The sequence below is a fragment of the Oreochromis aureus genome, linkage group 8, assembly GCF_013358895.1.
Source record: "Oreochromis aureus strain Israel breed Guangdong linkage group 8, ZZ_aureus, whole genome shotgun sequence".
In the NCBI taxonomy this organism is placed as follows: domain Eukaryota; kingdom Metazoa; phylum Chordata; class Actinopteri; order Cichliformes; family Cichlidae; genus Oreochromis; species Oreochromis aureus.
Window position 1 is genome coordinate 13,915,105 of NC_052949.1, and position 15,121 is coordinate 13,930,225.

Below are 15,121 nucleotides of genomic sequence, written 5' to 3' on the forward strand. Positions count from 1 at the left end.
ATGGATGTGGCAACAAAATGCACAATTTTTTGTTCATCTCAAGGACTTGTGAGGGCCCAAGTGAACTGAGAGGCCATATTGATTTTCCCTCTTTTCATGCTGTGACTCGGGGATTACCCATTTTCTCATTCATTTTTAAAGACAACTCGTGAGAGTCTTCCTTCTCTTTTTCCTCTCTGTTTTTTTTCCTTTTTCCCCCCACTTCCCCTTCCCCTTCTCGCCAACGTACACACACACACCCACCTGCGCAGCCGGTCGTACCCACCCCTTTTCCACAACCACAAGTCCCTCCTTGACCCTGAAAATTGTAATTCAGCCATAGATCACAGCTGCTGAATATTAGGGCTTACAAAAGCAGTTAAATAAAATATGTCGAAATCATCCAATCCCAGAGGCCACGGCAGAAATTCTAATCAGGTGAGAGAAAGGGGAAGGAGTCAGCAGGGGGATTATGGGTAAAGAGAATCATCGTCTGGATCTACCAAAGAGCAGACGGAGAGCTGGGTTTGAGCTAAAAATCATAGCAATCATAACATCGTGTCATGAAAGGTTTTTGGAGGCATGTGAGCTCTTTCCTAATTGTAAACACAGAAATGCAGTCCTACAGATTCCTAAAATGTAACAACCTGAGTTACAGTTTTAGGTTTGATTTCCTTCTTTTTGTGATTCTTGGAACTAAAATAAAAAAACATCAAAACACAAAGTACATAAATCAATAAATTTGCATATAATTCACTCCTTCTGTGTGTTATGTTACCCCAAAGACAGTTTAAAAAGCATTTTGAATGCACACGTAACTTGCAGTCATCCATGCCATAGTGTTGTCCATAATTAGTGCCAAAGCCAGCACTGCCTCTAGCTAAAGGTCTTCAAAGTTGGCAGATTCTCGTAACCTGCAGTGTCAACCGAACTATTTGTAAAATAATTGAGTCTCCCGGTATTAATGCACTCATTTTATGCTAAACAGGCCAACAGCACTTTTGGCCTATAGGCCTTCCTTTGACCAGGCGTAGGAGGGGGTCAAAACATATTAATGATTCTGTTGGCATGCTTGTTAAAGTGAACCACAAAGGTCGATCCAGCTGAGAGCAATGCATGGGACAGTGCAGCTTGAGATGGTCAGATTTTAGAGCAATTTCAGTGCAAAACGTTCTTCCGTAAACTGCTTGCTGTTTTATTTGTTTTTGTTTGGTTTTTTTAAGGTGCAGATACAATAAATTCCCCTTTAAGTGAAGGTAAATGTCGTACCACGCTGGCTGTGATGAGAAAATCATAAACCAGCCTCAAACACGAGCTCATCACGAGAATGAAAACTTTTCTTCCCGGCCCGGAATCAGCCACATGTAAAATGGCCGGAGAGTCCAGAGAGCGAGGGAGGTCTGATGGATGGTGCTTCAATCCCTCGGCGGTTCTCCAAACAAGGAGACGCTCGATTACACTGCAGGATCAAAAATGCTGAATGCACACACTCCCCTCCAGAGTGAGGGAGAAATGAAACGTCCACAGACCTTCGAGAGGTAGATTCTGTTTCTCGGGACTTTGTGCTTTGTCTTTGGTGACCAAGTAATTTCACTGATTTGGTACAAAACAGCAGGAAGGCATAGCTGGCTCTTATATTGCCAGTAAAACAAACGCAAATGAGCATTTACTTTCCTCAACACCCACGGCTTTGGTGCGTTTGCATAGATAAAAGTGGACTGTGAGCACTTCCCCATCTGTCTAGGAGGCAGTTGACCACTCTCAAATGAGGCCAGTCGTGGTAGAAGAAGCTGCACACTGCAAAACACCTTTTCTTCTTCTTCTACTACTGAAAATTTGGTGTACAGAAAGACCGACAGCAATCAGTTTTCTTCAGTAACACCTTCACAGACTTGCATCAAGATAAGAAGATAACTACTGTATGGTATGCCTCGATTAAAAGGTTGATGTAAAACGGAGTTAAATGTTAAGAGTTGTACATGTTATAAGTTTTCCTTTAAAAAACATTTCACGTGCTGTCAGCGGTAGAGGCTCTTGTTTTTTTTTTATGTGTGCATGTCATAGCTGCCTTTTAAGATAGATTTAAAGTTCGATCAAATGTTCGGCCAGACGTTTAAACGTCGTGAATTTATCTTTTGTTTCTTAGATATCGTGAGCTGATTTAAGAACAAAGGATTTTCAAGCCAAGTCAAACACGTTCTGTGATGTCTCTTTAAGAAAGGATTTTTAGTTAGACTTTGATGGTCGAACAAACCAAATACAAACTGTTTCTTCCTGCCTGTTGAATTCTAATGTGCTCGTGCTGCTTTAAATGTCAGGCTGGAAACGCATCCAAGCCCACATAAATAATAAAAAAAAATTAAAACAAAATATCTGCATAATCTATAGGTCATAAATCTTTAACGTTAGTTTTCTTTGGAGGTTTTGTGAAGGGCTTATAGAGCATGTGGGGACTCATGGGTCATGAGGTTATTCATCCCTGTGGATTCAACGGCGGCATTAGTGGTCAGTGCAAAAACACTTCAGTATTTTTAAAATGTACAGCCCAAAGACGACACACACACACAAAAAACTCTTCATGGTTTGAATAAGGCAAGCCTCTTATTCAACCCAGCCACTGCTCACAGCCATTGAAATCTAATGTAATCTTCTTGTATTTGAGCTGATGGCACTGGTTGAAGGACGGGCCATTTAGAAAAGGAACGATCTTATAGATGCGCTCGTGTAGTGCCTTTGAATGAACCCTCAGAATTGTTGCGCTCATTCAAAGAGAGAATGCGTTCTCGAGTGGTTCATCTTCTACTAAAACGGGGACAATGGGATTGGAAAGTAAGTAAAAGTAGAAGATGGTGCAACCAAGATCTGCTTATTGAATTCTGAAGCTTATAAAGGATTTGGGGAGGTCAGCAGCTGGAGACACTCGTCTTCAGAGGAGGGCAGTGCTTTGGGACTGCGCTTTGACCTTGCGTTCCTATTGGTGCAGAGTCTGGATCTACCACCGATCTCTCTTATAGATACACGATGCCCTGTGCTGTCAGCAGCAACTAACAAGGTAAAACCTTTAACAGCGCTGCTTGTTGTCATTTAGGCATGTTAAGACGATGTCACGAGGGTCTGCTTACTTTTATTTGCAGATAACATAATAGATGTTTTCTGTTAAAATGCAGTTGTGTGCTGAGCCTTGTTACTGTCACTGAAGGGTTCACTAGACTGAGCCCAGACACCATTGTGAAGCACTCTGGCTTGTTTGGATCTCGCTAAGGCTACAGCTGAAAGACGTTATTAGGACACGACCCTCCTTTTGTGACCTAAAAAGGATCATTGGAAGGTCTGCAAAATTATGTCCTTATTACTTAAAATCCATTTTATACCATCTTGAATCTTGCTTTTTGCCATTTTGCACATTCATAACTAACATGAGTGACCTCACCTACATATTTGTTCAGATCTGGAAACACAACAAAATCACTAAAAGTCCAACAGGGCAAAAAGCACGAGTAGATATGCGACAGTGTAAATAGGTGAAAGTTTAGCCAGATTAACTGCACTGTCTTTGAAGGTACAAAAGGGATTATGTGCAAGGTGCAATTCCAAGAGCATGCCAATGATCACTTCATCACTATCCAGGTTAAGGTCATAGATGATTGACTGGTGTTAAAGGATACTGTTGGTGTGTTCCCTCTGAGAGCACCAAAGAAGCCTATGTAGGTATCAAAAAAGTGTTGACTTTACCTGTTGCATTTATCAAAACTTCTGTGAACTTATTTTTGACTGAAGATGAAGGCAGCGGTACTGATGAAACATACAGCATCCTTGGTCTATCTTCTTCTAGGAGCCACTGAAATTCAGAAAACTGAAGCTTAGAAGGCATCAAAATGGTGGCAGCCGCTTATAAGGCCTCCCTCCAGCAGGAATGCGTGCTCTCGCATCTAATGATAAGTAGGCTGGTATGCAGTGTATACTGTCATTTGCCTGGTGATCTACTGGGCTTTTCAAATAAAGATATGCAGAAGAGCGCTCCTGAACATACAACCATGAAACAAATGGGCTATAGGAGCAGAAGACCACACTAAATGAACAGGAAAGTGAGGCTACAATTTGCACAGGCTCACTAAAGCTAGACAATAGAAGGTAAAAAATGAGTCTGAACTGCAACATTTAGATGATAGGGTGAGACTCTAGCATAAACAACATGAAAGCATGAATCCATCCTGCCTTGTATCAGTGGTGGGGGATATTTTCATGGCGCACTTTGGGCCCCTTGGTGCCAGCCAAGCATCATTTAAACACCACAGCCTACCTGAGTATTGTCCCTTAAAGGTGTGACCACAGCGGATCCACCTATACTGCTCGTGTGAGGGTCACACACAAAGCCACAAAATTCAGATAATCTCAACTGACTTCTTGAGCATGAACTCACTATCTCTATTAGCCTCCACAGTCACATGAGCTCAACCCAAAAGAGGACCTTTGGGATGGAAAAGGGATTCACATCATAGATGATAAATCTGGAGCAGCTGTGTGATGGGATCATGTGAAAATGGACCAAAATCTCTGAGGATGAATCTGTGCCACAAAGAATTAAAGCAGTTCTGAAGGCAAGAGGAGGTCAACTCAGTACTAGCAAGATTTACTTCACAAAGTGGCCAGTGACCGTATTTTAACCGCGGTCGTATTTTACTACTGAGTATAGATCTAGGCCTAAATTTCAGGGGTAAGCAGATGTGCACAGGGTTTATGACATGTGGGCCTAAAATATTTTTATTAACTAAAAGGAAGTAAAAAAACAAACAAAAAACCTGAAAATAGCAGCACATGGGTAATTAAAATGTTTTTAAAAGTGAATAAATGGTCGGATTAGCTTACTAAACATATATATGACTAACATTTGCAATTGTTAGCCGATATAATTGGTGGTCAAAACTGTTTGTAACTTGCTAAAAACACCGATAGACAGTTGAAATTATTACCTAGATGTATGGTTTAACAAATTAGTAGATATACATAACAAACAATAAGTTAAAATGGCTACAATAGCTGCAGATTATATAGGAAAAGTAGCCTAGCTAAACGTGAAATAGTTAGCTAGCAATACTTAACTAAATATAATGGAGCAGCGATAGTTTGGTCATAATTATCAATACATTCATATTATCTTCTGCTTATTTAAAAACGTGTTTTAGTGGTGTTGAAATAATCAAGGTCTTCAGGTTTTTCTTTTTATATATACAAAATGATGTTATAAAAGTAAATAATTGAGTTAGTAATAAGTAACAAATATAAAGGCAGAGATTCGGGAAACTGAGTTGCACTGTAGAGGTCAGGGATATTAGTGTCCTGTAATAACAATCGATTCATGCTAGTTGACTGAGTAAGCAGAGAGAAAAGTCCCGGGGAGCTCAGTTTTATTTTAGCTGTCGGGATGTCTGGGTAGGTGTCTGTCAGAGGTGTAACTCCACAGGTTATGACATACAGGCTGAAGGGTGAGGGCTACTCACCAGAGTAGACACCATCCAAGAATACCAGAGATATGGACAAAGACAAGCTGAACATGAACCTGCAGGCCATGGTCTGAAGAATTTGCTTCAAAGAGCAAGAAATCAACGTAAAAAGAGGAAAAGGTCAGTGTATATCTGTAATGCAGTTTTTTGTTTCTGTTTTTATGAAATCTATGAATTTATAGTCTTTGCATAGTTTTTGTATACATGTGATGCACATACAAGGTCGTCTAGTCAGGCTTGGCAAGATAGGTTATTATGTTTAGCCTTTAGCCTAAAATAAAACGTTTACAAAGTGGAGGTCTTGTAAAATTCAGTTACATAGTGACATGTAGCTAGTTTTTGTCACAATGCACACAAAATTGTGCAACTGGCTTTGATTAGAGACGGTGTGTTAAGTACTGGTCAGGCTGGTTCAGCACCATGGACAGATTCAGCAAATTTCAGAGTGAGCAAATGTCATTATTCCACTGATAATTATTATTATCAGTGGAATAATGATAATTGGTAAAGAAAGTCTGCTGTCGCTAATGTTGTGAAATGGTCATCAGTACAGCTTGTGGATGAATTTGAAATGCAGATGGAGCTAGAGATCGAGATATTTCATTGTAATGCTTACGAGCAAAACCCACATAACTGCCAAATTCACGTACAGTGAATCTAAAACCTGGACATTAATTGTTTTTTACAGGTTCTAAATCTTATGTTAACAGTGTATGTAGTTTTGATTGGACTGGATGTTTCTTACAAAAAAATCCTCTTAGACATGCTTCTGCCTTTGCATTTTTATGTACACAGACTTCTTCCTTTGACTTATTGATCAAAGAATCCAATCTTTTTGAAACATGACTGCTCGAGTTTTTCCAGTGATAATTTAAGTTGTAAAGTTTGGTGTTTCTCATTCTTTGTGAGCAGAGAGGACAGAAGGTATCAAATCAGCTGTAAAGGGTACAGAAGGGTGCTCCATTATCACTGAGAAACCAAAGTAATACAACGTTTCACGGCCAGAGATGAAATAGTTGTTTTACATGTGACGCACACCGATAGAGACAGGGTGGTGATGAAGCAGAGGCCCTCCTGGTTACACTGCGTCTCCTTAAAAACAAAAATCTCCCGGCGTAGCTTCAGCTCCAAGCTGATGTGCTATAGGGAGCTGAGGTCACTGGTTCATCCGTCAGAGAGGCTCCTCGCTGATGGATGGCACTCAGAGCAACGCGCGCCCAATCCGCTGTAGCCCTAACCGCCGAGAAAAGGCCTTTGCAGGCAGAGAAATAAATAAATAAACAGCAACATCAAAGGGATGTTCAAAAGAAAAACAAAGCCTGCACACGTTCGTTTGCAAACACACACACAGAGGCGCACATTGGCTCTCTCGCACACATCCGGCAAGAGAGAAAAGGGAGGCGGAGGGAAAAAATACAAAGGAGTGAAAGCGTACACATAGTTTACTCTCCGATGACACTCGGCTTGAAGAAAATCCAGACAAAACAAGGCAGAGTGGCGAAAATTGGAGCGTTTGATGGTTCGATATTCATTCTGAACAGACTCAAAAACAAATATCACGCCAAAAACTATATACAGATTCACATTTGTTTGTTTGTTTAAAAAGAAATCTACAAACACCCTCAATGATTTTTATTCCAAGTCTTTCAGTATCTCACTGTGGGGATTAACTGACACCTTCACATACTGGACATCCAGCTGAGGTTCAGCAGTCATCAGTAAATCTTCAAAAAACTGTTAAAGAACATATTTCTTATTGTCCAGGAAGCCCAAGAAAAGATCATGTGATCCCAGTAACATGTGATCTCTGTGAAGCCTGATATTGTAGCTCTTTCCACCATAACGTAGAGATGAATTTTGATAGGATTTACAAATATTATGGGTGTGCAGCTATTACAGTGCATATTGTGCATTAGATGGAGGGATTGCCACAAGCAGGAATGATTTCCTGTTTCGTTCAGCGATGCATTTTGATAATAGGCTAGCAAACAACCTGTTTGCAGTACTGTGTTGAGGTTTACAGTAATTGTACAGAACTTGCTCTGGACTTCATGTTAGGTTGTATCAAATGTTGCTGACATCAGTTTATATGTAGATGATGATACTGTTTAGAGTCACGCACTGAATTCCACTTCTTATACCAACTTTATAGTGTCCAACCATGGAGCTGATGAAACGTTGCATATATCTTGCTGAATTCAATGTGAGAGTAGCAGCACAGACCAGCCAATCTCAGCTGGTAGAAAAATATACTGGAACTCACAAAACAAATTATTTTGCGTCTTACTTCTAAGTATTTCTTCACCCCACACTCCACCTGCCAAGACCCACTTTAACCCTTGCCAGTGGCTGAAAGTAACATTTGCTTGACAGTAACATAAAACAGGCTATTGTCTGGTATATCCTTTAAGCAAGAACGAAATATCTGCCATTTGTTGAGTCCCAGTTAGGACAGTCTCCAGTTGCTCCAATGGTAGTGCCGTCCTGTATCCGGCAGCTCACACAGAATGTGAAAAATGTAAGAGCCTTTTGTTTGAATGTGTCAAATAATCTACTTGCACTCTGTTTCTGGACAGAAATCTGTCTGCTGGGATTATAGAAGAGCACCAAGAGGTCAGAAAGGAGGCAACAAAACTCCCCCCAAAAAGTTTAAGAATCCTGTATGAGGTAACTTAAAGCAATCATTCAAAGACAAGTTTGAATTCGGGAACTTTTACCCCCTTGAAGAGTCTTAGGATGCTTTTAAAGATGTGGCTACTTATTGTATTCCAACTCAAAAAATGAATCGTGATATCGGTTAACACATTTTCCTTCACTTCTTTCCTTTTGAAGACACGCTCAAAAATGATAACATTTACATTTATGCCAGTCATCACAGATGCACCGTGTTCTTCTTTGTCTCCTTCAACCGATTCCTGGGAACTGGAGCTAAATGTTATTGTTTCCACGATCGTGGATATTGGCAACCGGGAACCTCAGCAGATTGTGAGTGCTTTGGTTGGTTAGGGAGCCTTGCTTGCATGGCCTTGAGTTAGTCAGCATGGGCTCATCCCATGAAATATTGAGGAAGCTGGAAGGGCTGGGCTGGGGCCTCACGTTGGGTGTGTGTGTGTGAGTGTTTTTGTGTGATGGGGAATGCCTGACGGTGGAAATAGTGGATGTTGTGTCAGCTCCCCCAAACCAAAACAAACACCTATACCCCCCCTCTCCCCCCAGTGTACTCCTAAAATCAGAAAAGTGGATTGCAATATATCTTCCATTGAAAATATACCATTCTCTCTCTTGTTTTCGCACCCGACTCCCCCCTCCTGCTCACCCCTCTCTCTCCTTTCTGTCTTACACCAGCCTCTCCTCCTAGATTTAATCTCATCCTTATTCCTGTAACCTTAATCTTTTTCTTTCTTTACATCTCCATTTCCTCATGCAAATCAGCACCTCTCATCTTTCAGATTATTCTCCTTCACTTTCTGCTCTTTCTCTCTGTTTTCCAATCAGCCCACAGAGTTGCTGCTCTGTGTGTGTATTTGTGTGTGTGTGTGTGTGAGTGTGTGTGTCTAGTCAGTCAGTGAGCTGAGCTACTGTACAGACAGTTTAGTACAGTTGAAAGAGCACATCAGACTTCTGCCCTGCTCTCTCTGAGGGCTGATAATATGGGCCCTTCTTACCTGTTAGGAGCTAGTGAGCCGCTGCTCCTCCCTTTAAATGAACTTCAGAGGGGGAATCAGATTGACAGGAACACAGAGAGGGCTGCCTCGTTTGACTGGCGGTCCTGTCAAGGTGAACCCAAGGTGCTGTCTCGGGCCCCGTATTGCTTTCCACAAGGCTGCCCTGGTGAGCTGATTGGGTCTTAATGGTGCAGTAATGACCCAAACAAGCTCTCGCACACTTATGCGCACACTCCATCTCGGCCAAGGGCGCGCTATTGCAACCCATTTTGGAAACTTAAAGGTCTAAGCCAGCTAATTTGGCAAGTTAACATCAGTTGAGCTTCCCTATTAATCTTTGTTTCAAAGTATGTGAGAGAAATATAAGGCGAGAGTAGTAAGTGTTTGAGAAACCATTAAGAGTGCGTGGTCTCGTTTTTCTCCCTGACAGATTCTGCATAGTAATAAAGGCGAGGGGAAGCCTCTCTTTAAGCCTCAGCACCTTAATAGCCTGTATGATGACACTTTATCTATAGTTTGTGCATATAATCACCAAACTAAAGGGGGCGACCTCAGGGCGTGGGTTCACCCGCTGACATTTGACATCTTTATAATTAACTGGGAAGGTCTAATCTCTGCCTTCAAATGACGCGTGGCCGCATTCCATTTAATATGCTTATAAGCACTATGTATTATTCAAATATGCTGATGAGGCTCCGTTACAAAACAGACTTTTTGACACAGGTTTTTCTCTCCCGTCGTGGTGGGGTACGGGGCCACTAATGGACGTGCAGGGATCGGAGAACAGCAGCCCTTCTGAAATTTTCATCCCCTGAGAAAGACGACAAACTTTTCTCCTAAATCCTCTTTGTCTTACGCTCCTGTTTGAATTTAAGCAACTCCGGAATAACAGAAGCTAAATGAATGCTTTTCAAGGTGCAAACAAACCAAAAAGCTCTTAAAGCGAATTCTTTCTCGTAGTATAAGACCTCATTAGTATTAGGACAGGGCTGCTTGTGTGGCTTTCTCTGAAGAGTTTTAATAGTTTTAATAGTTTTGGCCAGAGATGTTTGGAAGAATCAGCCATCTTTAGACCGAGGGAACCAGCAGAGCTTTTTATGGATGCGGGCTCTAACAGGGCTGGAAGAAAGAGCCTCTTATGTTCACTTTTGGCTTGAGTTACTTTTGAGAGGTTGGTGGTCGCTGGGTCAGAGGCTTCAGTGAGCCGGTAACCACTACACGAAGCCCTCAGTCCTCACCGGAGCTTTTCGGCTGCAGCAGAGCCTCACCGCATTCCCAGCCTTCCATCCTCTCATTTTAAGGAAAGGAAGGGAGCTAAAAATCGCCGAGCAGCGTATCTTAAGACGCTATCAATGTTTTCGCCTTTTCTTTCACCAATCCATATTCATGAGTCTCTTAGAAATTAAAAAATCAATATTAGACCACAATTAGACTGTGCTGAGGTCATGCGGTCTTGTTTTTTGGAAATCATACAAGCAACCACGGAGCAGCTACTATAAAAACAATGGAAAATTATTTTAATGAATGCATTAAGATACAAGGTCATTACAAACTAGAATATTAATTACATCTTTTGTCTTTTGAAACCACGTTTTTTGCACTAAATGTTGGCGATCTGCAAATCTAAGTGTTCTTATGATGTTTACGAAGTCTTTTAACTTTAAAATCATGGTAGATTTGGAGTAATTAAGAAAATGAGGCAAACTACTTTTTTCATTAATTTCACTATTATGTTGTCTGAAGCAAATATACAGTCCCTGGATGAGGCAAGTGCAACCTCTTTTTAACTGCGTATCATTTTAAGGCTGTGTTATTTATATAACATAGGGGGCATTTTTCATTCTTTCCTCTGCTTAATTGTTCGCATTGTCTTCAAAAAATCTAACATCCGAAAAGGTGAAAAAGCAGTTTGCTTAAAAACAAACAAAAAAACCCCCAAAAAGCAAAAAAATCAAACAACGTCTGGTGCATATGCCCTCTGTTTCAGGTTTATCCCCAGCCCGCTGTTTGGTTGTTACAGGGTTGATATTGAACAGCATTGAATCACCTTTTTTTTTGTTCCTTAAAGGTTTGTAAAAATTTGTAAATGAGTTCTTGCATTTGTTGAAGGCATATTTTCTCCCTGGTGCCCATGGGTGTAGGGTGTGTGTGTGTGTGGGGGGGGTTTATTGAGTGTGCTGTTGTTGATCCTGGGCCGTGAATCCTTCCCTGCCCTCTCCTCTGCCTGGAGCCTGCCCCCAGCCTCTCCACAACCTCCCACTGAGCTCCCTCCGTGTTCGGTTTCAGCTCCGACTTTTCCGTCTACGCGGCTCACCATCGCATCTCCCGCCTTCCCATCTCGTGTCCCTTTAAACTAAACTGTTTTCGTTCTTCTTTCTGATTCTTGTGTTGCTTGTGTACCTGAGTTTTACAACCCTCAAACTACTCCCTTTTAGAGAGCCTCGCAGGTGTTTTTCACCTGCCTTCAGCCCACGTGTACACTTTACCTGCCTGGGTCTCTTTCAGAAGCGACTAAACAACAAAATGCTTAAAGCTTAATTTGACTTTAGGTTTATGTAACAGCTGTTGTGTTAATTGGAGACACACAGTGTTGCAAATCCAATGTTTCTTTAACTCGTTGGTAAGAAAATCACACCTTTGGAGTTACACAGCTGTAGAAAGTTAAAAACTGAGCACTTTTGAGTGGATGATAAAGAGTTGGCCTGTTCGTAAAATACCAAGTAACAAAGTATATGTGTTTTTTTTTGTTTGTTTCTGTGTTTGGTGCTGAAGTCCCACCAAGAGCACACAAAAAAGTCACCACGAAAACCATAAAATACCATAAAAGAAGCTTTTGTTAGCTTTAGAAAGATCCAGATGAACTGTAAGAACTCTGTCAAACTACAGTACTGTGCTGTGAAGCCTATCAGGCTTATCAGTGTAATGCTGTCAACTGTTTAGCTGTTCCCAACTGGAACATTATTACATTTTCACAAATGCCTTGATTGATGATTTTAATATAAACATTTGGATTTACATGACTTAGTTTATGGGACCCCATTACTGCTGTCATAGGCCATGACGTTGGAGGAAGGGTACACCAGTTTTAATCTCAATTATGATTTTTGGCTTCTCAAAATTAAGTGAGCATGATTTAGTAATACTGGCTAATGTAGTTGAGACAGACAGACTGATGTGCTCACATTTACACCTATGGGTAGTTTTAAATCACCATTTAACTGGTATCTTTGGACTTTGAGAAGCCAAAGCTTTAACTCTCATCCAAGAGGCTTCTTCAGTTCTATTACAAAAAGTGGCGACCCCTGGGACTCTCCAACCCCCACTGGGGGCTAAATACCTGGGACTCGCCATTTTTTGTTTTGGAACTGAAGAAGCCTCTTGGATGAGCGTTGAAGCATTTCACAAATTTCAAGCTCCCAATATTTCTAAAAGATACATTTTTTTCATAATTTAAATCAGGGGTGTCAAACATAAAGCCTAGGGGCCAGAATTGGCCAGCCAAAGACTCTAATCCGCCCCATTGGATGGCTTTGGAAAACCTGAAGTAGGCTATAAATTTTGGACTTTTAACTGTATTTTCATGAATTTTACAGCTTTTCCTACTGATAAAGACCGCCTCCATGACCGTTTTCGATATACCAAAATAATTAAATGATAGATTTCTGTAGTTTTACACATTTGCTTCTTCCAATTTAAGCCCAAAGATTCATGCTGACAGATTTCTTTCATTTACTACGCAGCATTTTCTTGTCATGTAGAAAATACTCAACATACTATTGAAGTTGCTCTTCTTTTTCTTATATTAAGGCATCTCACTGATTAAATGTGTAGCTAAACCTTGTTACACTGACAGAAATTGGAATTTCACTGGTCCGGCCCACATAAGATCAAAGTGCGTTGTATGTGGCCTGCATTGAAAAAGACTTTAACATCCCAGTTTTAAATGTTATCAGCACACTCGTGTTTTCTTATGTTTTTGTCTGAATGCTTTTATGTTGTATGGAAAGGCTTATAGAAGGCATAATTCTCATTATCTACCCATGATCATATATCCCATAGCATATAACATGAGCCAAGCCTCGTGCCAAAGGTGCAGTATAGACATGAGCAGAATCTATGAGAATTTTATTAAAAAGTGCCAGACAGAAAATGATGCTCTGCACAAATATGCGTGGGATACACATAACATCTTGTGCATCTGTTCAGAGTGCATGTCCGCCAACGATTCTCTTTGCAGACACATTAAAAAAAAACAAAAAAAACAAAAAAACCAGTGAAGGCAACAGGCCTGTTGGCAGCCATATTGGCTGAGTGATTTATTACTTTTCTCACATCCACCTGTTGTTTTTCATGGGGCCTAATTAGAAGCCTGCTGTGTGTGTCATATTGTAACGTCAGTCAAACAAGCATGGAGGCAGTTGTGCAAAATTTGCTTACGCCCAAAATAAACAAGGTAAGAAGTATTTGCCGTCTTCAGCCATTTGAGGACAAAGTCCCAAAAGGCTTCAGATATTTTAGCATCTTAGAACTGTTTTCATTTATTTATTTATTTATTAGGTGAGGAATATTAAAGGCTTATCTCGCTTTTTAACGTCCTAAATATATCAAGAAAGATATTTCCCTCTTTTTTTCCCTCTTTTCTGCCACTGTCCTCTCTCTCAAACAACCCATCTTTATCGCTTCGACACATCTCTCTTTCCTCTCCTTCTCTCCTTCTCTCCTTCTCTAGGCCCTGCAGATTGTCACTGTTATTTACCAAATATAGTCTGACAAAGAAGAAGTGGGATTTTTTACTGATTGAAGATCAAAGTAGCAAAGTCTCCTCCTCGAAGCCCGCCCCTTCTATTAGCCGCCCTTAAGAACAGAGGAAAACATCAATTTCTCGCACATCAATGGCGGCTTCATAATCAATTGAAAAAGACACTTGTATGGGGATGCAAATCTTATCTTTGTCTTATTAGAGCTTTTAGAAGATGCATGTCGGGATTTAATGTTATGAAATAAAAGGGGGTCGCTTTTTTTAATCTAAAGATGCAGAGGCGTTAGTAATGGTCGAAATCAAAGCCCAGAGACTGTGGTAATTACTGGAGGAGTTTGGCTATCCTTATTAATATTGATCAAATATTACTGTGATCTGATCTCTGGGCTTATGATGAATTTGGAAGGTGGTTAACGAGCACAAAGAGGAACGTGGCACAGCAACAACGAACAGATGTCCATTTTCTTCTGGTTGGGATTATGACCGTAAATGGTAGAGAGACCAGCAGAAAAAAAAATCTCATTTTTTTCAAAGTAAAATTATTCTCACTCACATTTTTCTCTTATTCCTGTATTCCTCCATTTTGCCTTAAGTCGCAACAAGGTGATGCACGCTCAGGCTGGTTTGAAAACTGGAAAAAGACAGTTGTGTCAAAGGGAATTCAAGGTTGCTTTTTCATTGACCTGATGATGATGTGCAGAGCTTTCAAATGGCCCTAAATAAGCTGATGTCCTCTAGGCAAACGGGATGCACAAAACACACTGATTCATCCACCAAGAATGTTGCAGATGATCACAGAATGTTAAAAGATCCTCATTTTGAAGTGTAAATAAGGCCGGCTAAAAAGTGTTGCCGGTAAGGGCACAATTTCTACAAAATATATCCCAATTCTAGTAAGCTTTTTTTTCACGTTAAGTCATACTTAAGTGAAAACCAAAGGCATGATTTCATGCCCTGGAATATACATTGTAGATCACAGGGGATTGTGAAAGGTGGAAAATTCATTAATGTTTATTTCATTTAAATTCATATATCGAAATCCTCCAGCTATGAACACATAAACAAAAGAGTGAGGGGGCTTTGGAGCCACCCATGTGGAAAGCATTGATTGCTGCTCACTTGAAGCCTTCAGGAGTCTATTGGACATAAAACTTGAGGCCAATTGATTTTTCTGCATTAATTTCTCAATTAGGATCTTCGAAGACGACCACGAGGGC